Source organism: Hemitrygon akajei, chromosome 2, assembly GCF_048418815.1.
Source record: "Hemitrygon akajei chromosome 2, sHemAka1.3, whole genome shotgun sequence".
Lineage (NCBI taxonomy): Eukaryota > Metazoa > Chordata > Chondrichthyes > Myliobatiformes > Dasyatidae > Hemitrygon > Hemitrygon akajei.
This window is the reverse complement of record NC_133125.1, coordinates 21545369-21570339: the sequence shown is the minus strand read 5'-3', so window position 1 is coordinate 21570339 and position 24971 is coordinate 21545369. Positions and strand designations below refer to the sequence as shown.

The window sequence follows — 24971 nt, the reverse complement described above, 5'->3', positions numbered from 1 at the left end:
CGCCTCCACCACTGTTGCCGGCAGCCCATTCCACGCACTCACCACTGAGTAAAAAACATACCCCTGACATCTCCTCTGTACCTACTTCCAAGCACCTTAAATCTGTGTCCTCTTGTGGCAACCATTTCAGCCCTTGGAAAAAAGCCTCTGACTATCCACACGATCAATGCCTCTCATCATTTTATATACCTCTATCAGGTCACCTCTCATCCTCCTTCGCTCCAGGAAAAAGAAGCTGAGTTATTCAACCTATTCTCATAAGGCACACTCCCCAATCCAGTCAACATCCTCGTAAATCTCCTCTGCACCCTTTCTATGGCTGCCACATCCTTTCTGTAGTGAGGCGACCAGAACTGAGCACAGTACTCCAAGTGTGGTCTGACCAGGGTCCTATATAGCTGCAACATTACCTCTCAGCTCCTAAATTCAATACCACAATTGATGAAGGCCAATACACCGTATGCCTTCTTAACCACAGAGTCAATCTGCGCAGCTGCTTTGAGCGTCCTATGGACTTGAACCCCAAGATCCCTCTGATCCTCCACACTGCCAACAGTCTTACCATTAATACTATATTCTGCCATCAGTTTTGAACTACCAAAATGAACCACTTCACACACTGCGTTGAAGTCCATCTGCCACTTCTTAGCCCAGTTTGCATCCTATCAAAGTCCCACTGTAACCTCTGACAGCCCTCCACACTATCCACACCTCCTCCAACCTTTGTGTCATCAGCAAACTTACTAACCCATCTCTCCACTTCCTCATCCAGGTCATTTATAAAAATCACGAAGAGTAAGGGTCCCAGAACAGATCCCTGAGGCGCTCCACTGGTGACCGACCTCCATGCAGAATATGACCTGTCTACAACCACTCTTTGCCTTCTGTGGGCAAGCCAGTTCTGGATCCACAAAGCAATGTCCCCTTGGATCCCATGCCTCCTTACTTTCTCAATAAGCCTTGCATGGGGTACCTTATCAAATGCCTTGCTGAAATCTATATACACTACATCTACAGCTCTATCTTCATCAATGTGTTTAGTCACATCCTCAAAAAATTCAATCAGGCTCATAAGGCATGACCCCCTTGACAAAGTCATTCCTAATCATATTATAGCTCTCCAAATGTTCATAAATCCTGACTCTCAGGATCTTCTCCTTCAACTTTCTAACCAGAGGTAAGACTCATTGGTCTATAATTTCCTGGGCTATCTCTTCTCCCTTTCTTGAATAAAGGAACAACATCCGCAACCTTCCAATCCTCCGGAACCTCTCCCATCCCCATTGATAATGCAAAGATCATCGCCAGAGGCTCAGCAATCTCCTCCCTCGCATCCCACGGCACCCTGGGGTACATCTCATCCGGTCCTGGCAACTTATCCAACTTGATGCTTTCCAAAGCTCCAGTACATCCTCTTTCTTAATATCTACATGCTCAAACTTTTCATTCTGCCTCAAGTCACCACTACAATCACCAAGATCCTTTTCCATAGTGAATACTTAAGTATACATTAAGTACCTCTGCTATTTCCTCCGCTTCCATACATACTTTCCCACTGTCACACTTGACAGGTCCTAATCTTTCACATCTTATCCTCTTGTTCTTCACATACTTGTAGAATGCCTTGGGGTTTTCCTTAATCCTGCCCACCAAGGCCTTTGCATGGCCCCTTCTGGCTCTCCTAATTTCCTTCTTAAGTTTCTTCTTGGTAGCCTTATAATTTTCTAGATCTCTAACATTACCTAGCTCTCTGAACCTTTTGTAAGCTTTTCTTGTCTTCTTGACTAGATTTATTACAGCCTTTGTACACCACGGTTCCTGTACCCTACCATAACTTCCCTGTCTCATTGGAACGTACTTATGCAGAACTCCACACAAATATCCCTTGAACATTTGCCACATTTCTTCCATACTTTTCCCTGAGAACAAGTTTCCAATTTAAGCTTCCAATTTCCTGCCTGATAACCTCATAATTCCCCTTACTCCAATTAAACACTTTTCTAACTTGTCTGTTCCTATCTCTCTCCAATGTTATTGTAAAGGAGATAGAATTGTGATCACTATCTCCAAAATGCTCTCCCACTGAGAGATCTGACACCTGACCAGGTTCATTTCCCAATACCAAATCAAGTACAGCCTCTCCTCTTGTAGGCTTATCTACATATTGTGTCAAGGAACCTTCCTGCACACACCTAACAAACTCCACCCCATCTAAACTCTTTGCTCTAGGGAGATGCCAATCGAGATTTGGGAAATTAAAATCTCCCGTCATGACAACTCTGTTATTATTACACCTTTCCAGGATCTGTTACCCTATCTACTCCTCGATATCCCTGTTACTATTGGGTGGCCTATAAAAAACACCCAGTACAGTAATTGACTCCTTCCTGTTCCTAACCTCCACCCACAGAGACTTCGTAGACAATCCCTCCATGGCATTCACCTTTTCTGCAGCTGTGACACTATTTCTGATCAACAGTGCTACGCCCCCACCTCTTTTGCCTCCCTCCCTGTCTTTTTGGAAACATCTAAAACCCGGCACCTGAAGTAACCATTCCTGTCCCCGAGCCATCCAAGACTCTGTAATGGTCACCACATCATAGCTCCAAGTACTGATCCAGGCTCTAAGCTCATCCACTTTGTTCACAATACTCCTTATGTTAAAGTAGACACATCTCAAACTGTCCGTCTGAGCGCGTCCCTTCTCTATCGCCTGCCTATCTTCCCTCTTGCACTGTCTACAAGCTTTTTCTATTTGTGAGGCAACCTCCTCTTTCCCAGTCTCTTCAGTTCGGTTCCCACCCCCCAACAATTCTAGTTTAAACTCTCCCCAGAAGCCTTAGCAAACCTCCCCGCCAGGATATTGGTCCCCCTGAACATACAGGTGGCGCCTCCATTTTCCGAACATTTGCTTTACGACACATTGCTTTTACGAAAGACCTACATTAGTTACCTGTTTTCGCTACCTGAAGAGTGCTTTCACTTTGACAAAAAAAGGCAGCGCATGCCCCAAGCAGCCAAGCTCCTCCCCCAGAACTGCATTCTGGCCGTCATAGCTTAAATAATACAGACATTTTTGCGAAAGTGGAATTTAAAGGTAGTCATGGGTGGTTTGATCAGTTCTTGAGGTGACGGCAGCTTCATAGCTTAAAGGTTACTGCACAGCGTGCTTCTGCTGTGAGTGCTTCCATCCACAGCGCTTGTGTGAGATTTTCGCTACGCTTGACAGTGCTGCAATGATTGCAGAAAAGTATTTCTACTTTATACAGGCTGTGTAGGTTTTATATGTTATTTGGTATGATTTGGTAGGTTATTTTTTAGGTCTGGGAACGCTCACAAATTTTTCCCATATAAATTAATGGTAATTGCTTCTTCACTTTACGCCATTCCGGCTTACGAACCATTTCATAGGAACGTTCTACCTTTGGATAATGGGGGAAACCTGTAATAATCAAATCTGCATTCATCACCTATCCAGGTAGAAAACTGAAAATATATTCTCCTGACTGAAGATATTTCCTCCCACGTTAATGCAAAATGGTTGCATCGTCATCCTGAGGCTACGATCTCCAGTTCTCAAATGCCTTGCCAAGGAAAGCAGATTCTCAGCATGTTATCAAGCACTCTAAGAATTTCATTTTCAATGTGATTACCTCACAATCTTCAACACTAGAGTATTTAGATCCATTCTTCTAATTTCATAACCCAAAACATCTTTAGCTGCTGTGCTGGCTGCTACTATAAGGAGTGATAAGAAAATGAAATGACAAACATGAAGATGAGCATTTCATACTGGATGAGTTGGTGGCAAAGGATCAGGAATGACAATGAGGCAAGGTTCTGTGGATCCGCAATGGGCTAGCAAAAAATTATGGCAAAAGCAGCACTATGGGCCAAAAGTCAAACATTGTGATGGGTCAAGTTGAAGCGTGTGATGAGGGTAGATAATGTTGGTCTTTATGATGGATTTAATATAAGTTTGGAAGTTCAGGGTCCAACAGTGACCGAGAAAAAGACATCTTATGCTCTAAATAAGTTGAAGGATGATCCTGAACTACTGAACAATTCTTGATAAGCACACACATCAAGATCTTGCCTCAACCTCTTAGTCCCTGAAAACATGCACCATTTCCAACCTTCTTTTCCTTTTTGGTCTTGTCACCTCACCAAATCTACCTTCCACCAGTTTGCTGTCCTCTTCTGACATACCTACTGTTGAAATTTCCAACAGAGTTTCTCTCCCATCCTATAAATAATGCCTTGAAAGAGTATTCAGCCCCCACAACTACTTTCATATTGTACTGTATCATTTTTAAAATTTGAAACATACTGAAGTAGAATTTTTGACCTAATCTACTGTGTGCATACATCTACTGATGCTTCCAGACACATCATCAGTAATGTTCCTGGAATCATTGGGTGTTTCGGGTCTTTCAACATCATACATCCTTCTCCAGGTGACCCAGCCGGGGCTGATCAGACCCCAGCTTGTGTCCAGATGGCTAGCTACACATGACTCCATGGCTCCCCTCTCTTGAGCCACAGCCACCTTGAGGCCCTCACTGCCGCATCGGTGGTACTGCGGATGGCTCTCCTCTTCCTCTCTCCCTCAAAGCCCAAATTGCTGCAGGCTCTGGCTAAGGAACGGGCTGCGAATCCCCTACAACCAACTTACACTGGGAGACACCTCGCTCTCCATCCAGCCCGCTGGCAGTTGCTGACCAGTCCTGCATACTTAGATAGCTTCCTTTCAAAGGCCTCTTCCAAGTGATCTTCCCATGGGACTGTCAGCTTCAGCATCACCACCTGCTTCATAGACTCAGACACAAGGACAATGTCTGGTCGCAGGATGGTGGCTGTGATACAAAAAAATTGTGCATGTCAAATCAAAAGAAAAATTCCAAAACCTGTCAACAATTTACTAAAAGTAATTAAAATTGTGAGTCTGAAAAAATATACATCCCCTTTGTAATTACTATACTAAATTTCATCAGGTGCATTTATTAACTCACCCAATTTGTTGATGTAGAAAATAAGAGGATCGCCTGAATAAATACCCCCTCCCTCTGTAAGAATCAACAGTATAGTTGATTTTCAAGAGACCAAGCAAAAATGAAGACAAAAAGCATTCAAGGAAAGACAGGGAAATGATAAGAGAAGCACAAATCTGGGGAAGGGTACAAAACCAACTCAAAGGCAGTGAGCATACCTCAGAGCTCAGTGGCAGTCCATTGTGAAAAAGTGGAAAAAATTATGAAATCATAGCCACACTGCTTAGGTCAAGCTGTCCCTTTAAACTTAATCACTGGAGAAGAATAGTACTTGTAAGAGAAGCTACTGTGATGCTAACAGCCACTGAATGAGCTATAGAAGTCAGTGAGTGCAAAGGAGATGAAGTTCATGGCTCCACAATCTCTAAGGCCTTGCATATAAAGGGTAACGTAAATTCCGGTGTATAAGCCGAGAAATTGGCACTAAATTTTGGTCCTAAAATTAGGGGGTCGTCTTATACACAGGGTGTCAACTTTGGAAAAACAAATACATGGAAGACAGGTCGTAGTTATTGGCTGTTTTTGAGTCAATTTTGTTCCACTGTTGTTGCATGAATTCTTAGAATGATTTGTTTAAACTCACATCTGGTGGCTGGAGCATGGAGATCAAACCACCGGGGATGTCTGCAATGTCCATATTTTCAGCTTTCAATGCTGCTTTTGTCTCATCTGACAAGTGCGCTTTGAACACATCCCAGACAGGTAGCGACTTTTCTTTCCCAAAACCTACAGGACATCGACGCCACACCTCTTTAACCCACTTCAAGCAACCGGCTTCGTTCATCCAGCAGCATTCTTGAACGTAAACAACAACACCTCATGCGAATTTTCTGAGCAATCTTTGTTTTTTGTCTCAACACAAGATCTTGTCTATTCATAAATCGGGTGCACCAACTTTGCATAGCTTTGAAATTTTCGCTGACCTCACAGTGTTTTTCGGCCCATTTCAACGCTTGAACAATCATTTCTCTGGTAACAATGTATCCAGACGATCGCTGGTGATTCACGCACTCCAAAACTTTTTCTTCCAGTTCTGGCCACTGGCATGTTTTCCCACGGTTTGCACATTTCATCTCTGGCATTTCCCTCAGTGTGTCCTCTGCCTTTCTCCACTCTCTCACTTGTTTCTCGTTTACACTGAACTTCTTAACAGCTGCAGAATTATTCGTACCTTTAGCAAAATCAACAACCTTCAGCTTGAAGCCAGCATCATTTCGCATTTGTTTTAATCTTTTGTGCCTGGCGGTCGCAATCTCAATACTGAGTAGACATACCGATCCCGCCACCCCGTGTTATGTTTTAACGAGATTATGATGGGTACTAAATAGTTTCGCGGTGGTTACAATTCTGAGCATTCTTTACCATTGGAGACCTAATCCAAAATTTCCCTCCCTGATTTATTTATTAAGAATTCGCTTATAACGCTCTACAATGTGTAGGCCTGTTTTTTTAGCAGGTACTGGTTCACAAAATTTCCCAGTTCCGGATCTGGCAAAGCTGAGTACCGGCATGTGAGATCTTGTGATCTTTTTCTGGTCAAATCAAAAACCTCTACAAAAGGGGTCGGCTTATACAAAGGTTACATGAAAATGTCATTTTTTTAACCTTGAAAATGGGGGGTCGGCTTATACCCCGAAATATATGGTATTTGTGAAGAAGTGGCAAGGAAGAAGCCTTAGCTTAAAAAAACCATAGCCTTACCATTAAGATTTAGCAAAGTGTCACTTAGAAGATACTGTAAAGATGTGGAAGAGTGTCTTGTGATTGGATGAGGCTAAAATGGAACTTTTTGGCCCCAACACTAAATGGTACATGTGACATCAATCTAATACTACGCATCAGCCAGGTAACACCATCCCTACTGTGAAATGTGGTGAAGAATGCATCATGCTATAGAGATGCCTTTTAACAGCAGGAACTGAAAATATGGTTAGGATCAACTGGAAGATGAACGCAGCTAAATATAGACAGAAGCTGGATAAAAACATGCTAGCTTCAGCCAGAAAGCTTAAACTAGCGAGGAAAATCTTCTTTCAGCAGGACAACAACCCAAAGCACACTGCTAGAGCAACCATGGAGTGGGTTCAAATGAGGAAAATCGATGCCCTTGAGTGGTCCTGTCACAGTCCTGACTTAATGCGATTGAATATCTCTGGTACGAGCACAAGTTAGCAGTCCACTGATGTTCTCCAACTAACCTAGTATGGCTTGAGCAATTTTGTAAGGAGGAATGGGCAAATCTTGCTTTATATAGATTTTTGGATGTCTCTTATGAGCTTTGCACATTCTTCATGTGCAAAGCTCATAGAGATTTATCCAAAAAGATCACTGGCTGTAATAGCTGTGAGAGGTGGTTTAGCTAACTCTTTGAGCAAAGGAAGATGAATACTCTTTCACTGCTGACATTTCAGTTTCCGAATTTTTAGTTTTTCATGCTCTACCATTTTCCCTGTTTTCTTTTAGACTTACTGTGAAAAAAAGAAACATGTAAATCACAGATAAAAAAAGCTCAGTTAAATTGATTAAAATCCCTGGTTGTAGTACTTATTTATGTGAACAAAGAGTTGGGGGCTGAATACTTTTACAAGTACTTTATCTTTACCATTGGAATCTTGCAAGAATCTATCTTAGCAAATTTATACATCCTGATTCACATTTCCTTTGGTACTATCAAAGACAAAGGACAAGCTTTTAACAATAACTAGCTGTAATTTTTCCACACCTATTTGGAACCCACATCTATTTCTAATGTTAAACAGTTTGTGGAAATATCCAGTCATGAATGAGTCACCATTTCATTCTGTTAAACACCACCATCAAAGCTACCAGCTTTATGCCTTAAATTAACTTCTATAGTTGTCACCCTATTTTGTTTCCATTCATTGCAACATTGAGACATGATGGATAGCTCAGTTGACAGTTTGGAAATAGCAATGTCCCATTTGATCAGAAGTTGAGATTCCAACTACAAATTCTGATATACTTACAAGTTCAAAAGCTCAAAGTACAGGTGGCCCCCATTTTTCGAACGTTCACTTTATGACAGCTTGCTGTTACGAAAGACCTGTTTTCGCTAAGCAAAGTGGATTTTCGCTTTTACGAAAAAAAGACGCCCGCTTTATACGTGTTTACTCCGAGAAAGACTACCATGATTGTGAAGCCTTGTGCGGACAGTTGTGTGCGCAAGCGTGTACGTGCGTAGGCGTGTACGTGCCGATTTTTTTTCTCCAAATCGGTTTTGGCTAAATCTTCCCAATTCTGATAAGTGAAACTACACCACACATACAATATTTTTACTTTATACAGGCTGTATATTTATGATATCATTCCTGCTTTTACTATATGTTGGTGTTATTTTAGGTTTTATGTGCTATTTGGTATGATTTGGTAGGTTATTTTTTGGGTCTGGGAACGCTCAAAAATTTTTTCCATATAAATTAATGCTAATTGCTTCTTCACTTTACGACATTTCAGCTTACAAACGGTTTCATAGGAACACTCTACCTTTGGATAGCAGGAGAAACCTGTACATTTATTATCAAAGTATGTATACCACATACAACCTTTAGATTCACCTTTTTTACAGGCAACCCCAAAACAAAGAAACCCAATAGAACCTATTACAAAGACCGTCAAACACCTAACGTGCAAAAAAAGAAATAAATCATGCAAACAATAAAAAGAAAGCAAATAACATTCAGAACATTTATAACACAAGTACTCAACCAATATTTGTTGAAATCAGTGAGAATGCTTTTGCCACCACCAGAACTGACTGGCTGGACTCAGCAAATTTCAAAATTTTTCACCAACTCTACATGAATATTTCCTTACTCATTACCACTTTCCTTGCAGACATACACTATTTCTTTAAATAAATTCAGCTAATCAAACTCTCACTCTTAACAAATTTAGAAAACAAAACAAATTCTTCTGTCCCTCTTTCTTCAATCTTTCCTCTGTACTCTACTCCACTCGGTTAGCATCCTCAGATGGTTGGTAACACTGACTGTCCATTTCCCTCCACCAATACTGCCTGAGTCACTGAGTTCTTTCAGCAGTTTGTTTGCTGCTCCATTTCCCTGTATTTGCAGTCTCTTTTGTCTCCCTGGATGTTCTTCTACATGATGACACAATACAAATTCTCTGGAGCGTCACAGGGAAATTTTGAGAGGCAGAAATAAGATAGGTGGTCTGAGTTTTTCCCTCCCTGAGTGGAAATGTCAAATGTTAGTTTTAAAGTGAGAGGGGGCAAGTTTAAAGGAGATGTAAAAGGTAAGATGCTTTTATTTCCAAAGCAGAGAGAGTGGTAGGTTCCTGAAAGTGGTAGAGGCAAATATACTAATTTTTAAAATATAATGGGAAACTTTTGCACACTTGTTGAACACCCAAGTTGGTGTGGTCTTTCAATGATTCTATTACAGTCATAATTCTATTACGGATTTATTGAGTATGCCCACAAAATAATGAATCTCAGGGTTGTATATGGTGACGTGGATGTATTCTGCTAATAAATTTATTCGGAACTTTGAAAGGCACAAGAACAGGCAGGGAACAGAGGAACAGAGAATTTGTGCAGGCAGATGGGATTAGTTATGATTTTTATGGCAAGCAGAGATAGTGTTCCTGTGTATTCCCATACTGTTCTAGGTTCCAAAAGCAGTTTGTTGAGGGAGGCGAGCGGTACCTTTTCCACACACCATAAAATCAGTGAAGGCCTGACAATTATCAAATAAATCTCCCTACAGTTCTCAAATATTTCCCAAGGCATCTATTTACATTTTCCCTAGTCACTGGATCTTGCTGTCAAAACCAGTATTTATGACTAGCTCCAAATTCCTTTCAACTGAGTTGGTTGCAGTAATGTGTCAATCACACTGCTGTGGGTCCTACGTGAACTAGACTCAACAAAGATGGCAGCTTTCCTTACCCAAGGTTATCAGCAATCCTGATGGATTTTTATGACAATCCAGAAATGAAATGGTTTACATCACAGATAGTAGTCTTTTACTACAAATACACACATATGTATTTGGGTAGTTGAAGATATGGTGAAAGCTCTCTTTGTGTCTCTGGATTATTTGTCAATGCTTATGGTTTATTGCTCCATTATTCTAATTACCAGGCTACACAACTGCATTCTGGCAAAGAAGGTTTGGTTTGCATTTTCAAACCAGAGAATATTTTTTAAAAACTGAAAAACTGAATTTCAGTGCATATCTTCAACTGAAATTTAAGATTAATATAGACTCTAAAACCAAAAGTGAAATATTGCACATTGGAAATCAGAAATAAAAAAGTCAATGCTAGGCTGTGACCGTGCTGGAGAGAGTGCAGAGAAGATTCACCAGCAAGTTTCCTAAATTGGCGCACTTCAGTTATGGAGAGAGAGTCAATAAGCTTGACTTGTTTTCCATGCAATGGAGGTAGCTGAAGTGACCAGATAGAAATATACAAAATCATGACAGGCATACATATAGATTATAGTTAAAATCATTTCTCATGAAGACATGTCAAAAGCAAGAGGGCATATGTTTAAAGAAGAATTTTAAAGAGGATTCAAGGTTCTTTCTTAAACTCAAGAGTGGTGTTAGCTGGAAAGTGCTGACAGAGGAGGTAGCGAAATCAGAAACATGTACTATGCTAAAGAGGCATTTTCACCCACAGTTTAATAGGCAAGGCACAGAGGGATACAGTCCTAATATAGGCAAATAGGATGAGGTCAGCATGGATGTGGTGAGCTGAGAGGCCATCTTCTGTGCTGTACATTTCTATGAAAAGCAACATTTTAAAGTGGCAAAGACTGAGACAGTATATTTTATTCTATTAATAGTTAAACTACAGAACTTAGAGCAGTATGAGAATTGGCTTAGTGCAAGGGTTAAGAAATATCAGAAAAAAGCACTACTTCACCACCACAGTGAGGTATGCATAATTTTAAAAAGTCATACAAACACTGTAATTTAGAATAAAAATGCTGGCAACATGTGATTTTGTTAAGGTATGTTATCTTAAAATAATACATAAAATCCATTTGAAATCTACAAATTTTCTTTCAAATGCTGCAGATTACATCTGCTTTCAATTACTGTTATCAAAGCGGTTTGAATAAGAGAAAAGGAGAATTGGAAATATCTTAAAGTTACAGGTACAAATAATATTACTCTAGTTATTTTAAAATAAAATAAGCCTGATCCATTTAAAAAATATTCTATCAGTTGCTATTGTAGATAAAAGCAATACGACTTTTGCAATAGTTCCCTTGGGGCAAAATGGCATTTCTTTTTCAATAAAATTTTTAAAAAGCAGCAAAATTAAAGTCCATTATTAAGGATAAAGGTTTCAGGATACTTGGAGGTACATGATGAAATAAGTAGGCCAAAGTCAGCGTGGTTTCCTTAGGGGAAAATCTTGACTAACAAATCTACTAGAATTCTTTGAGGAAATAACAGGCAGGATAGACAAAAGAGAGTCAGTGGCTATTGTTTACTTGGATTTTCAGAAGGCCTTTGTCAAGGTGCTGCACATAAGGCTGCTTAACAAGATAAGAGCCCATGATATTACAGGAAATATACTAGCATGGATAGAAGATTGGCTGACTGGCAGCAGGCAAAGTGTGGGAATAAAGGGGGCCTTTTTCTGGCTGACTGCGGTGACTAGTGGTGTTCCACAGGGGTTAATGGTAGGTCCGCTGCTTTTTTGCATTATTTGTTATAGTGATAGAGCTAATGGGTTTGTGACCAAATTTGCAGGTGATACAAAGATAGGTGGAGAGGCAGGCAGTGTTAAGGAAGTAGTTAGTTTGCAGAAGGATTTGGACAGATTTGGATAATGGGCAGAGAAGTGACAGTGTAGGGAAGTATATGGGTTGAAGAAGTAAGGCACAGACTTTTCTAAACATGAACAAATTTTCAGAAATTGGAGGTGCAAAGGGACGTAGGAGTCATCGTGGAGGATTCCCCAAGGGTTAACTTGCAGGTTAAGTCAGTTTTGATTCTTATGGCAAGCACATAGTGATAGATTACAGGTTGAAGGCAAGCAATATTAGCAATCATTCCAAGAGTATTACAACATAAAAGCTGGGATATAAGGTTCAGGCTTTATAAGGATTGATCGGACCACATTTAGAGTACTGGAACCCAAAACTGCTCACATATCTCAGGAAGGAATTCTCTTTGGCTGTCCATTGATTTTTGATGACAACTGAGGCCTGGGCAAGGTTGTATGGAAGACCTGCAAGTTGCCCATGTTGCAAGTCTCCCATTCTGCAAGTCTCCCCTCTCCACGCCACAGATGTTGTCCAAGGGAAGGGCATTAGGGCCCATACAACTTGGCACCAGTGTCGTCACAGAGCAATGTGTGATTAAGTGCCTTGCTCAAAAACACAACACGCTGCCTCAGCTAAGGCTTGAACTAGCAACCTTCAAATCACAAGACCGATGCCTTAACCACTTGGCCACGCGCCTCAGGAAGGAATTGGACAGAGTCCAGATGAGGTTTATGAGAATGATCCCGGGAATGAAAGAGTTAATGTGTGAGGACTGTTTGATGACACTGGGCTTGTGTTCACTGGTTTAGAAGAAAGGTAGAAGGGTGGGTGGGAGAGGTCTCATTGAAACTTACTGAACATTGAAAGGCCTGGATAGAGTGAACATGTACAATTACAGAATTGATGGGCATCCCCTTTGAACAGAACTGAAGAGAAATTTATCTAGCAAAAGGATGGTTTATCTGTGGAATTCATTGTCACAGCTGTGGAGGCCAAGAAATTTGGTATATTTAAAATGGAGGTTCAAAGTAAACTTATTATCAAAGTATTTATCACCATATACAACCATTAGATTCATTTCCTTGCAGGCATTTACAGGAAAATAAAATATTATACAATTTATGAAAAAACAAATAACAAAGACTGACAAACAACCAATATGCAGAAGAGGTCAAATCATGCAAATAATAAAAATGTGAATAATATTGAACTGTAGAGTTCTTGAAAGTGAGTTTGTATGCTATGTAATCAGTTCAGCATTGAGGTGAGTGAAATTATTTACGGTGGTTCAAGGGGTCTGATGGTTGCAGTTACACGATTCTTGATTCGCAAAAGGTTACCAGACAGAATAGCGTTAAGGAGGGAAATAAATGAGCCATGATTGAATAGCGTAACAGACTCTCCTTGGGCCGAATAGCCTAATTCTGCTCCTATATCTGATGGTCTCATGGTCTAAAATAAAACAGTTAGTATATCATCATTTATCTTAGGTAAACTAAGCTACTTCATTTATGTTTTTATAAGAGCAATCACATACTGCAAACAACTATTAAGAACTCTTCATTTGCAGTAATGTTCTAAATATATCAATATGATAAACTGATTCTCTGCCTATCTGCTCCAATAATGAACTAATAACCTACAGTTGAAGACGATTTGCGTCTTAACAAAATTGTTCAAGTTATTCGAGTGAAAACAGATGCATGCTATGATTACGAATAAACAAGCAGAAATCATTTGCTGTCATGACAAATAACCGATATATTACAGTACGCGATATTTTAACGAAAATTAAAAGAACTGAAACGCCGTTTCGCCCTCCTCATATGTTGCCTATCCCGAATTGTTCCATTATTTCCTGTTTTGATTTCAGAGGATACAATGCCGGGCTGGATAAAGCGGGCGAGAGGTATGGGGCGTGCAGACGTCGCCGTGAAACCCAGATCTGGGGTTGTCGGGGGTCGCGCCGCTGGGCTCGGGGGCTGCGATAACCAGAGATGGCATTAATCAGCCGGGGTCTTGTCATTCTACACACACTCTCTCACTCCAAGATTCGCCTACCTCATCAGCAACAACGCGAAGGGGAGTAATCGCCCGCTGGAGTACGGAGTCACCATGGGTTAGACTCTGAACCGGAAACATTGATTGATGTTCAAACCGATCTACTTTTTTTTTAAACTTTTAATAATCGCCCGTCGAGGTCCAACCGTTCCCAGGCAGCGCGCATGCGCGGTGCTGTGCGATTGCCTGCTGGGGAAGAGGGCAGAGTTCCAGCGGGATAATTTTCCGGAGTGAGCAGGCGCCGAGGGTCCCGGCCAGCGTTACTGCGCATGTTCCATTGGGCGTCAAGTTTCGTTGGACAGCTCGAGCTTGCTTTGCAGTATTCCCTTGCTTCAGATGACCTATCCTCCTTTTTATCTTGCTATTTTTGGTGTGGTATTAACATCTCCTTGTAAAACTGCGTTACTTATCGTATAACGCACACCAGAGAGCATTGCATTGTAAACTGTCCTTGCCACTCCCTATAAAACATTGGTCGTGGGCACGGCTGTCAGGGGCTTCTGAATAGAACATGCGCGTTAGGAAAAAGAATTCCTCATTGGAATTAAAACATGAGAATAGGAGCGACATACCATACATCCTTAAGGAAAACTGATCATTTGTCGGCTCGTGAATGATCGGTTAAAAAAAAGTCTTTAAATATGCCTGCATAAAACTCATCTGCGAAATGAAGATTGATTTTGAGATTATGTTGTTGCCCTCAGGTGGTTTGATGAAGTGATATTCCAAGTGATACAAAATATGTTGAAAGCTTTCTATAGATGTCCTTAGAAAATCTCCCAACCCTTGTACTGTCAGGAGTAGAGGGATTAGATAAGTCTTGTGAAGAAGTTTTGAGTCTGCAACACAATACACAGAGGACTGAAAAGATTAAAAGTGAGTCAAAAACAGGCTGAAAAAAGCCAGGAACTGGATAGAGGAAAAGGAATTGAATGATGAGAGAAAACTGTTAGACCAATGACAAATGGGAGACAGGATCAAAAATATTGCTAGAATCAGAATGAGGTTTATTATCACTGATGTGTGTCGTGAAATTTGTTAACTTAGCAACAGTTCAATACATAATATAGAAGAAAAAAAACAAAATATAATAATAAATAAGTAAATCAATTACAGTATACATATACTGAACAGATTAAAAATCATGCAAAAAATCAAATAATATATACTTAAAAAGTGAAGTAGTGTCCAAGGGTTCAATGTCCATTTAGGAATCAGATGGCAGAGGAGAAGAAGTTGTTCCTGAATCGCTGATTGTGTGCCTTCAGGCTTGTGTACCTCCTACCTGATGGTACAGGAGCAGTCAGCAGGGGGGGGGGGGGGGGTGTCCAGACAGGTATATGTAGTTCACCACAGGTAACAGTGAGAAAAGGGCATGTCCTAGGTGCTGGAGGTCCTTAATAATGGAAACTGTCTTTGTGAGATACCACTCCTTGAAGATGCTCTGGGTACTTTGTAGGCTAGTACCCAAGATGGAGCTGACTAAATTTACAACCCTCTGCAGCTTCTTTTGGTCCTGTGCAGTAGCATCCCCCCAATACCAGACAGTAATGCAGCCTGTCAGAATGCTCTCCACAGTACATCTATAGAAGTTTTTGAGTGTATTTGTTGACATACCAAATCTCTTCAGACTCCCAATGAAGTATAGCCACTGTCTTGCCTTCTTTATAACTGCATCAATATGTTGGGACCAGGTTAGATCCTCAGAGATCTTGACACCCAGGAACTTGAAGCTGCTCACTCTCTCCACTTCTGATCCCCCTATGAGGATTGGTATGTGTTCCTTCGTCTTACCCTTCCTGAAGTCCACAATCAGCTCTTTCGTCTTACTGACGTTGAATGCAAGGTTGTTGCTGCAACACTACTCCACTAATTGGCATATCTCACTCCTGTACACCCTCTCGTCACCATCTGAGTTTCTACCAACAACGGTTGAATCATCAGCAAATTTATAGATGGTATTTGAGCTATTCCTAGCCACGCAGTCATAGGTATATAGAGAGTAGAGCAGTGGGCTAAGCATACACCCCTGAGATGTAAGTGAGGAGGAGGTGTTTTCACCAATCCACACAAATTTTGGTCTTCCAGTTAGGAAGTTGAGGATTCAATTGCAGAGGGAGGTACAGAGGCCCAGGTTCTGCAACTTCTCAATCAGGATTGTGGGAATGATGGTGTTAAATGCTGAGTTATAGTCAATGAACAGCATCCTGACATAGGTGTTTGTGTTGTCCAAGTAGCCTAAAGTCTTGTGAAAAGTCATTGAGATTTTATCGACCATTGGCAAATTGCAAGGGTCCAGGTCCTTGCTGAGGCAGGAGTTCAGTCTAAGAGCATGCAGTGGTAATAGAAATGGATAAAAGAATCAAGCCAATCAATATAGTAAGTATTGTGGAAAAGTTGCTACTGGAAAATTTTTATGAATCATATTAAACTAAAAGGTGCTGGTCTTTGACTTCAGGAAAGGGAACAGTGGATATGTTACAGTTTACATCAACGGTGTTGAGGTTGAGAGTTTCAAGTTCCAAGAAGTGAACATCACCAATAGCCTGTCCTGATTCAACAATATAGGTGCCACCACCAAGAAAGCTCAGCAATACTCAAGTTCATCAGGAGGCTAAAAAATTCGGCAAGTCCCCATTACGCTTAACCAATTTTTATCAATTTACCACAGAAAGCATCTTATCTGGATGCATCATAGCATTGTAAGCCAACAGATCTATTAATGACCACAAGAAACTGCTCAGTATTGAGCATAGCTCAGCACATCATTAAGCCTAGCTTCTCCTCTATGGACTCTCTATAATTTTCACTGCCTCAGTATATCAGCCATCATCATCAAAGACCCCAACCATGCTGGACATTCTTTTTTGTCCCCTTTCCTGTGAAATAGAAGATTTAAAAACATAAAGCACATATACTACCAGGCTAACGGGCAGCTTCTATCCCACTGGTGTAAGACTTTTGAATAATTTCCTAGTACAATAAGATAGACTCTTAACCTTGCAATCTACCTCATTCTGGCCTTGCCCCTTTTTGTTTACCTAAACTGCACTTCCTCTGTAGCTGTTGTACTTTATTGTGCATTCTACTATTGGTTTATCATGTACTATCTTAATGCACTGTGTAACAATCTGATCTACATGGACAGGTTGCAAGACATGCTTTTCACTGTATCTCAGTATGTGTAACAATAATAAACCAATTGCACTACCAGTGTCAATGTGGTTAAGTTATCTCTTGTGCTGCTGTTTCAGCCTAACTGCCAACAGAGCATTTTTTAAGTTAACTATATTTATCAGCACATTGAGATTATGAAATTACAGGCAAAGCCAATGTAGAAAGAAAGATAAAATATCCTTTCATGTCATTGTAACATTCAGTCAGAAACAACCTTTCATCAAGCTTATTGGGATTTTATCAAATGGGAGGAGTAAAGTGCAGAGGCTATGGATTGATATGAATGATAAGCAAAGTGGAAAGGATCCAATATAGCATGAAGATGGTCTTCATAACCATAGCCAGCCACTCAAAGCTGTTAAAGTCATTGTCACTGGACAATAGTCCTTGAGGTAGGTTACTGCTAAGCCCTTGGGCACTGGGATGATGGTGGCCACCTTGAAGCCTGCATCAGCGGTGAACTTTTCCAGAGAGATGCTGAGGATATCTGTTAGAACCTCAATTAGCTAGGCTACACAGTCCCTCAGCACCCAACCAGGTCTGCTATCAGGCTCCGCAGCTTTATGTGGGTCAATTAGCTACAGCTAAACAGAGTGACTGCTCCTCAAGGGGAAGAAGTACATTCTCTGCCGGCACATTGTTAATGTGCATCAAACTGACTATAAAAGTCACTCAGTCTATCAGGAAGAGAGCCGTCACTGTCGTTGTAGTCCATCCTGGTCTGAATGCCCTGCCATATGTCTCTGGTGTCACAGAAATGGCTGTAAATTCTCTGTGAATAATCACATTATGCTTTTCTGATGGCGTGGAAAGTTGAGCTCTTGCAGACCTGACAGTCTTCTTATGCCCCCAATATAAAGGCAGCATCCTGATCTCTCAGCCATTCCCAGACCTCTGCTGTCAACCATGTCTTCTAATTTGCCCTCACAGAGATATGTTTAATAATGGTGATGTCTTTGATGCTCTTCTCTATATAAATGGATCTGATTGGCAATGATCGACTGACCAAAGGGAATCAGAATCAGGACAACTGTCATTTATTATTCAGTTGATCCAGATATAGATGTTGCCAGTGTTAAGGATTATCAACTTCAGTACAAGGGGGCCATGACGAGAAAATTGCACCGACTGCAGAAGAAATAATGTCATTGTGCAAGAGGGCGCTTTAAATCCTGAATGGGCACACAAACAACTACCTTAGAGAGGATATATATTGAACGGTTAAGAGACTTGAGCATTTCATTTCATAGATAGTGTTACGTACCCGTGGGTATCTTGTACTTGTCACGTGACAGTGGTGTTGAAGAGATGCTGGACCTAAGGTAGTGGTCTTGTGATGGTGGAGTGACGTCATTTTCCCGCCGGTAGAGGTCATGTGACAGGTTTTTTTTACAGGGTATAAAAGGAGGACCCCTCCCTGTGAGGAGGGGCAGTTCATGGCTGGATTTGCCATTTTGACTCCATGCCACTGCGTGGTCCAATATTATGACACAGTTTGGTTGAAAGGTGGAGTTTTATTTAATGCCTAAAGTTTAAAAGGTCATTGTTGGCAGTTTCTTAATGGAGAGTGAAGATCGGAGTTCAGGAGCTAAAAGATCGAGGAAAATCAATTTCGACGGTGAAACAGGTTCAACCTTGTTTGATCCTCATTCAGAAGGAATTTGTTGGCTGTGCCCATGTTAACCCCTGCAAATAATAGCAGAAAGGGTTGGGTACTGTTTTGTAAAGGAAAGGTCAGTGCCTTTAAGCCGTTTCATTTTCATCTTCGTAAATTCTCCGGGAAAAGTATAGTTTGACTGGGAACTGCAACAACATGACGTGAAAGAGAATTTAAATCGTCTAAAAAGTCTCTCCTTTAATGGACTGTAAGCATTTTGAACTTTTGCAGTACTACTTTGAAGAACTGTTTTTGCAACATCGCTTTAAGAACTGTCTTCACTTTATTCCTTTAAGAATGTTTAAGCTGCCACATAGCAGCTGATTTCCGGTTACGTTAGTTGTTTGTTTTACTTTTGGGGGTTTGTTTTTCAGTGTTTAATAAATGTTTTATTTGTTATAAAAAAACCCTGCTTCACTTATATATTTATTGTTGCTGAATCCGTAACAATAGATTTATTGTTGTCAGAGGTACCGAAGTACAGTGAAAAATTTATTTTGCATGCCATCTACATCAATTATTTATCACATCAGTACATTAAGGTAGTAAAAGGGAAAAGCAAAACAGGGAGCAGAATATAGTGTTACAGACAAGCAGAGTAAGTAGACAATAAGGTGTGAGGCCATGACAAGGTAGGCTGTGAGATCAAGAGCCTGCTTTATTGTACAAGATGTCCATTAAATAGTCTTATAACAGTGAGATGTAAGGTATCCTTGAGCGTGGTGGTGTAATCTTTGTATCTTCTGCCAATGGGAGAAGAGAAAAGGGAGAATGTGCAGGTTGGTTGGTGGGATCTTTGATTTAATTGGCTGCTTTACAGAGGCAGCGAGAATCATAATAAGAATCTATGGATAGGAGGCCATTTTTTATGATTTTCTGGGCAGTGCCCACAACTCTCTACTGTTTCTTGTAGTCTCAGGCAGTGATACACCTGGATAGGATGCTTTCTAACTCAAGTTCAAGTTTAATTATCATTCAGCCATACATAAATGCCCATGAATCCAGCCAAACAAAACAGTATTACTTCAGAGTCAAGGTGTAAATCACACATAGACAGCAAGCAAATATAAGATATCAGTAAAATACAGTCAGACAAAAGAATATAGTTCAAGACCCTGAGTCCATGAATGTTACAGAAGTCTGCAGTCAACCACAATATAGCTTGTCTTCGGCCGAGCTGGGGGGAGGGCAGCACCAACTCCAGCTTGAATCCGCACCACACCATCTCTGGCACTCTAGTGGAGTGCAACGACTCCCAACGCCTCAATTCTCGGCGGCTGTAAACAGTCAACACTGTGGCTTAGGGCCTAGTCTTTCCTAATACTGGCAATAGCACGATCTGCACCGTCCAACTCCTGCAGTTTTTTCACCAACAAGGAACTCGCTGATGGGATAGATCTGCACTAATTTAAGTTCTTAATTTCCAGCAGGATCTTGTAATCGTAAAAAAATTTTTATAAAGGACAATAACACCTTTGCTTGACCCCATAGAAGCCAATGCAATGGAACATGCTGCCATCTTACCATCACGGTGCTTCTATAAAAACTGGTGAATGTCAATGGAAACAAACCAAAGATCCTTAGCATCTTGAGGAAGTAAACTAGTCACCTCTGGATTGCTGCCTGGGCCATGCACCAGTGAGGGTAAGAGTACGATGATTTGGAAAATGAATGTACAGCTGAGGGGGGTGAGAACCAGAGTGATAGGGCTGAAGATGGAGCAGTTGGTATACAAGTAGATGTGATATACAGTGAGACTTCAAGGAAGAACAGGCAGATGATGAGGCAAAATTGCAGTCAATGAGATGTGTTGAAACGTAACGTGGGGCAAAAAGCGAAAAACGTTGATGAATACAGGACCTTATATATGAATGCATGCAGTCTATGGAATAAGCTAGATGATCTTGTAATGCAGTTAGACATTGGGAGGTATGGCATTGCGAGCATCAGTGAGTCGTGGCTGAAAGAATTTCACAGATAGGAGCTTAGCATTCAAGGATAGACATTATATCGAAAGGACGGACAGGTAAGCAGAGGGGTGGAGTGGCTTTGTTGGTTAAAGAATTAAATCAAATCCTTAGAAAGAGGTGATATAGGATCAGAAGATGTAGAATCCTTGTGGGTAGGGTTAAGAAACTGCAAGTGTAAAAAGACCTTGATGGGAGTTATATCAGGCCTCTGAACAGTAGCCAGGAGGTGAAATACAAATTATAGCAGGAGATAGAAAAGGCATGTAAAAAGGGCAATGTTATGATATTGATGGGGGGGTGGGGTAGATTGTAATATGCAGGTAGATTGGGAAAATCAGATTGGTGCTGGATCGCAAGAGAGGGAGTTTGTAGAATGCCTGCAACATGGCTTTTTAGAGCAGCTTGTGGTTGAGCCCACGAGAGGAAAGGTAATTCTGAATTGGGTGTTGTGTAATGAAACAGATACGATGAGGGAGTAGATGGTAAAGGAACCCTTAGGAGGTCGTAGTATAATTAAATTTACCCTGTAGTTTGAGAGAGAGAAGATAAGTCAGAGATATCAGTATTCCAGTGGAGTAAAGGGAATTACAGAGGCACGAGAGAGGAGCTGGCCAAAGTTGATGGGAAGGAAACATTAGCAGGAATGATGACAGAACAGCTAGAATTTCTGGGAGCAATTCAGAAGGGGCAGGATAGATGCATCTAAAGGGAGGAAAACACAAGCGTAGTTGACAAGGGAAGTCAGCATAAAAGAAAATGAGAGGGCATATAATATAGGAAAAATTAGTGGAAAGTTAGAGAATTGGGAAGCTTTTAAAAACCAACAGAAGGCAAAAAAAGTCATAAGGAGAGAAAAGATGAAATATGAAGATAAACTAGTCAATAATATACAAAAGGATAACATTAGCTTTTTTCAGATATATAAACAGTAAAAGAGCGATGAGAGTGGATATGGGACTACTGGAAAAAGATATTGGAGAAGTAGTAATATGGGATAAGGAAATGGGGGGGGTCAAAATTAATAAGTGTTTTGCATCATTCTTCACTGTGGAAGACACCAACAGTATGTCAGAAATTTGAGAGTGTCAGTGGGCAGATGTGAGTGCAGTTGCTTTTAGTAAGGCGAAGGTGCTTGGGAAGCTGAAAGATCTTAAGATAGTAAGTCACCTGGACCAGATAGACTACACCTCAGGGTTCTGAAAGAGGTAGCTGAAGAGATGATGTTACAAGAATCACTAGATTCTGGAGTGGTTCTGGAGGACTGGAAAATTGTAAGTGTTACTCCACTCTTTAAGAAGGAGGAAAGCAGAAGAAAGGAAATTATAGGCCAGTTAATCTGATTTTAGTGGTTGGGAAAATGTTGGAGTCGTTATTAAGAATGAGGATTCTGGGTACTTGGAGGCACATGATAATCTAGGCCACAGTAATCATGGTCTCCTTAAAAATAAATTTTGCTGGACAAATCTGTTGGAATTCCGAAAGGAAATAGCAAACAGGATAGGCAAAGGAGAGTCAGAAACTGTTGTTTACTTAGATTTTCACAAGTCGTTTGACAAGGTGCCACACATGAGACTGCTTAACCATGATATTACAGGAAGGATAGATGGATAGCAAGGATAAAAGATTGGCTAACTGGCCGAGGCGAATCATGGGAATAAAGTGAGCCTTTCTGGTTGGCTGCCAGCAGTTAGTGTTGTTCCACAGGGATCGATGTGGGAACAGCTTCTGTTCACATTATATATCAATGATTTGGACGATGGTAGTATTGAAGAATCAGGGAGTCTGCAGAAGGATTTAGACCAATTGGAGGAATGGGCAATGTCGGGAAATGTACGATCATATACCTTGGTAGAAGGAATAAAGGCATAGGCTATTTTCTAAATGGGAAGAAAATTCAAAAATCAGTGGAGGGCAAATGTGATGTTAGCATTCATGTCGCGATGATTAGAATATAAAAGCGAAGATGTAATGCTGAGGCTTCATAGGGCAAAAAAACACATTTGGAGCATTGTAAGTAGATTTGGGGCCCTTACTTAAAAAAAAAATGTGCTGGCATTGGAGTGGGTCCAGAGGAAGTTCACAAAAATGATTCTGGGATGAAAGGTTCAACACATGAGCAGTGTTTGATGTACTCACTGGATTTTAGAAAAATGAGGGAAGATCTCATTGAAATCTGTCAAATATTGAAATGTGTTGACAGAGTTGATTCCCAAAGGATGTTTCCTACAGTGGGGGAGTCTTAGGCTAAAGGGTACAGCATCAAAATAGAGGAACATACATTTAGAACAGAGATATGGAGGAATTTCTTTAGTCAGAGTGTAGCAAATCTGCGGAATTCATTGCTACAGATGGCTGTGGATAAGTTCTAGTCAAGAACCTATCAAGCAGACTTTAAAGTTGAGTTTGATAAGTTATTGATTAGTAAGGGTATCAAGAGTTATAGGGAAAAGGCATGAGAATGGGTTTGAGAAGGATAATAAATCAGCTATGATGGAATGATGGAGCAGACCCAATGGCCAAATGGCCTAATTCTGCTCCTATGTCTTATGATCTCACTTGGTCAAGGCATCTACAGTAATGTTGGACCAGGACAAACTATTGGTGAGGTTTACATGTAGGAATGTGAAGCTCTCAACCATCATCACCTCAACACCATGGATATAAACAGGAGCATGTGCATCACCCTGTTCCCTGAAGTCATTGACCAGCTCCTTGCTTTTGCTGACATTGAGGAGACATTATGTCACTTGACACTCTATCACCTTCCAATACTTCGACTCATTGTTTGACAGGTTTGGCCCGCTACAGTGGTATCATCTGCAAACACATAGGTGAAGTTATTGCAGAATCTGGCCACACAGAGATGAGTGTACAGGGATCAAAATAGGGGGCTGAGGCTACAACCTCATGGGGTACCAGCACCGATGATGATCGTGGCAGAGGTGTTGCTGCCTGTTCTTACTGACTGTAATCGGTTGGTCAGAAAGTAAAGGACCCACTTGCAAAGGGAGGTGTTCAGTCACAATTCTAGGCATTTGGGGATGAGTTTGCTTGGAATTATGGAACTGAAAGCAGAGTGTAGTCAATAAATAATATTGTGACATAGGTGTTTTTATTATCCAGATGCTGCAGCGATGAGTGTAGTGCCAGGGAGATGGTAACTGCAGGGAGAGGTTATATCACATCATAGATCTCTGAAATTCATCACTGATACTCTGAAATTTTTACTCCAGTGAACTAGGTGCAGTACAATCATGCATTATTAAATAATTTTGCTATTTTGTTGAACAAGGTATTTGTTAGATTTGTATCGCGTATTGTATCCAGTTTTATTCTCCTTAAGCAATGAATAACATTGAGCCAATTGGAAAGGGCGTAGAGAAAAAGCATAACATAACTTCATATTCATATTATATATACATCTACATTGACATCAATGACTACATTGGTGCTGCGTCCTGCACCCATGCAGAGCTCATTGACTTCATTAACTTTGCCTCCAACATCCAACTTGCCCTCAAATTTACCTAGTTCATTTCCGACACCGCCCTCCCCTTTCTCAATCTCTTTGTCTCCATCTCTCAATACAGATGTCTATTATAAACCGACTGACTCTCACAGCTACCTGGACTATACCTTTTTCCACCCTGTTACTTGTAAAAATGCCACCCCTTCACTCAATTCCTCTGTCTCTGTTGCATCTGCTCTTACGATGAGGCTTTTCATTCCAGAACAAAGAAGATGTCCTCCTTCTTCAAAGAAAGGGGGTTCCCTTCCTCCACCATCAATGCTGCCTTCAATCACATCTCTTCCATTTCGCACACATCTGCCTTCACACCATCCTCCCACCACCCCACCAGGGATAGGGTTCCTCTTGTTCTCACCTACCACACTACCAGCCTCTGTGCCTAGCACATAATTCTCTGTAACTTCCACCATCTCCAATGGGATCCCACCACCAAGCACATCTTCCCCCACTTTCTGTTTTCCACAAGGATCACTCCCTATGTGATCCCCTTGTCCATTTCCGCTGATCTTCCTCCTGGCACTTACCCATGCAAGCAGAACAAGTGCTACACCTGCCCTTACACCTTCGCCCTCACTACCATTCAGAGCTGCAAGCAACCCTTCCAGGTGAGGTGAAACTTCACCTGTGAGTCTGTTGAGGTGTTCTATGGTATCAGGTGCTCCCGGTATGCCCTCATGTTTATTGGTGAGACCAAGTATAGATTGGGAGAGAGATCACTTCACTGAGCACCTACGCTTCATCTGCCAGAAAAAGCAGG

The 24971-nt window shown here is 41.0% G+C and overlaps 1 protein-coding gene across 4 annotated transcripts in view; it reads right to left on the bottom strand.

Annotated features, from left to right (window-relative positions):
• fer (fer (fps/fes related) tyrosine kinase) overlaps positions 1-24971 on the bottom strand; it is a 156440-nt gene that overhangs the window by 118868 nt on the left and 12601 nt on the right. For 3 of the 4 annotated variants that reach the window (XM_073068117.1, XM_073068134.1, XM_073068143.1), the window contains exon 1: positions 13882-14048. The exons of the other annotated variant lie outside the window; for it this stretch is intronic. The gene's annotated coding sequence lies outside the window, so the exon portion shown is untranslated. Of the gene's footprint in view, positions 1-13881; positions 14049-24971 lie in introns of those variants that run through there. 4 annotated transcript variants of the gene reach the window in all.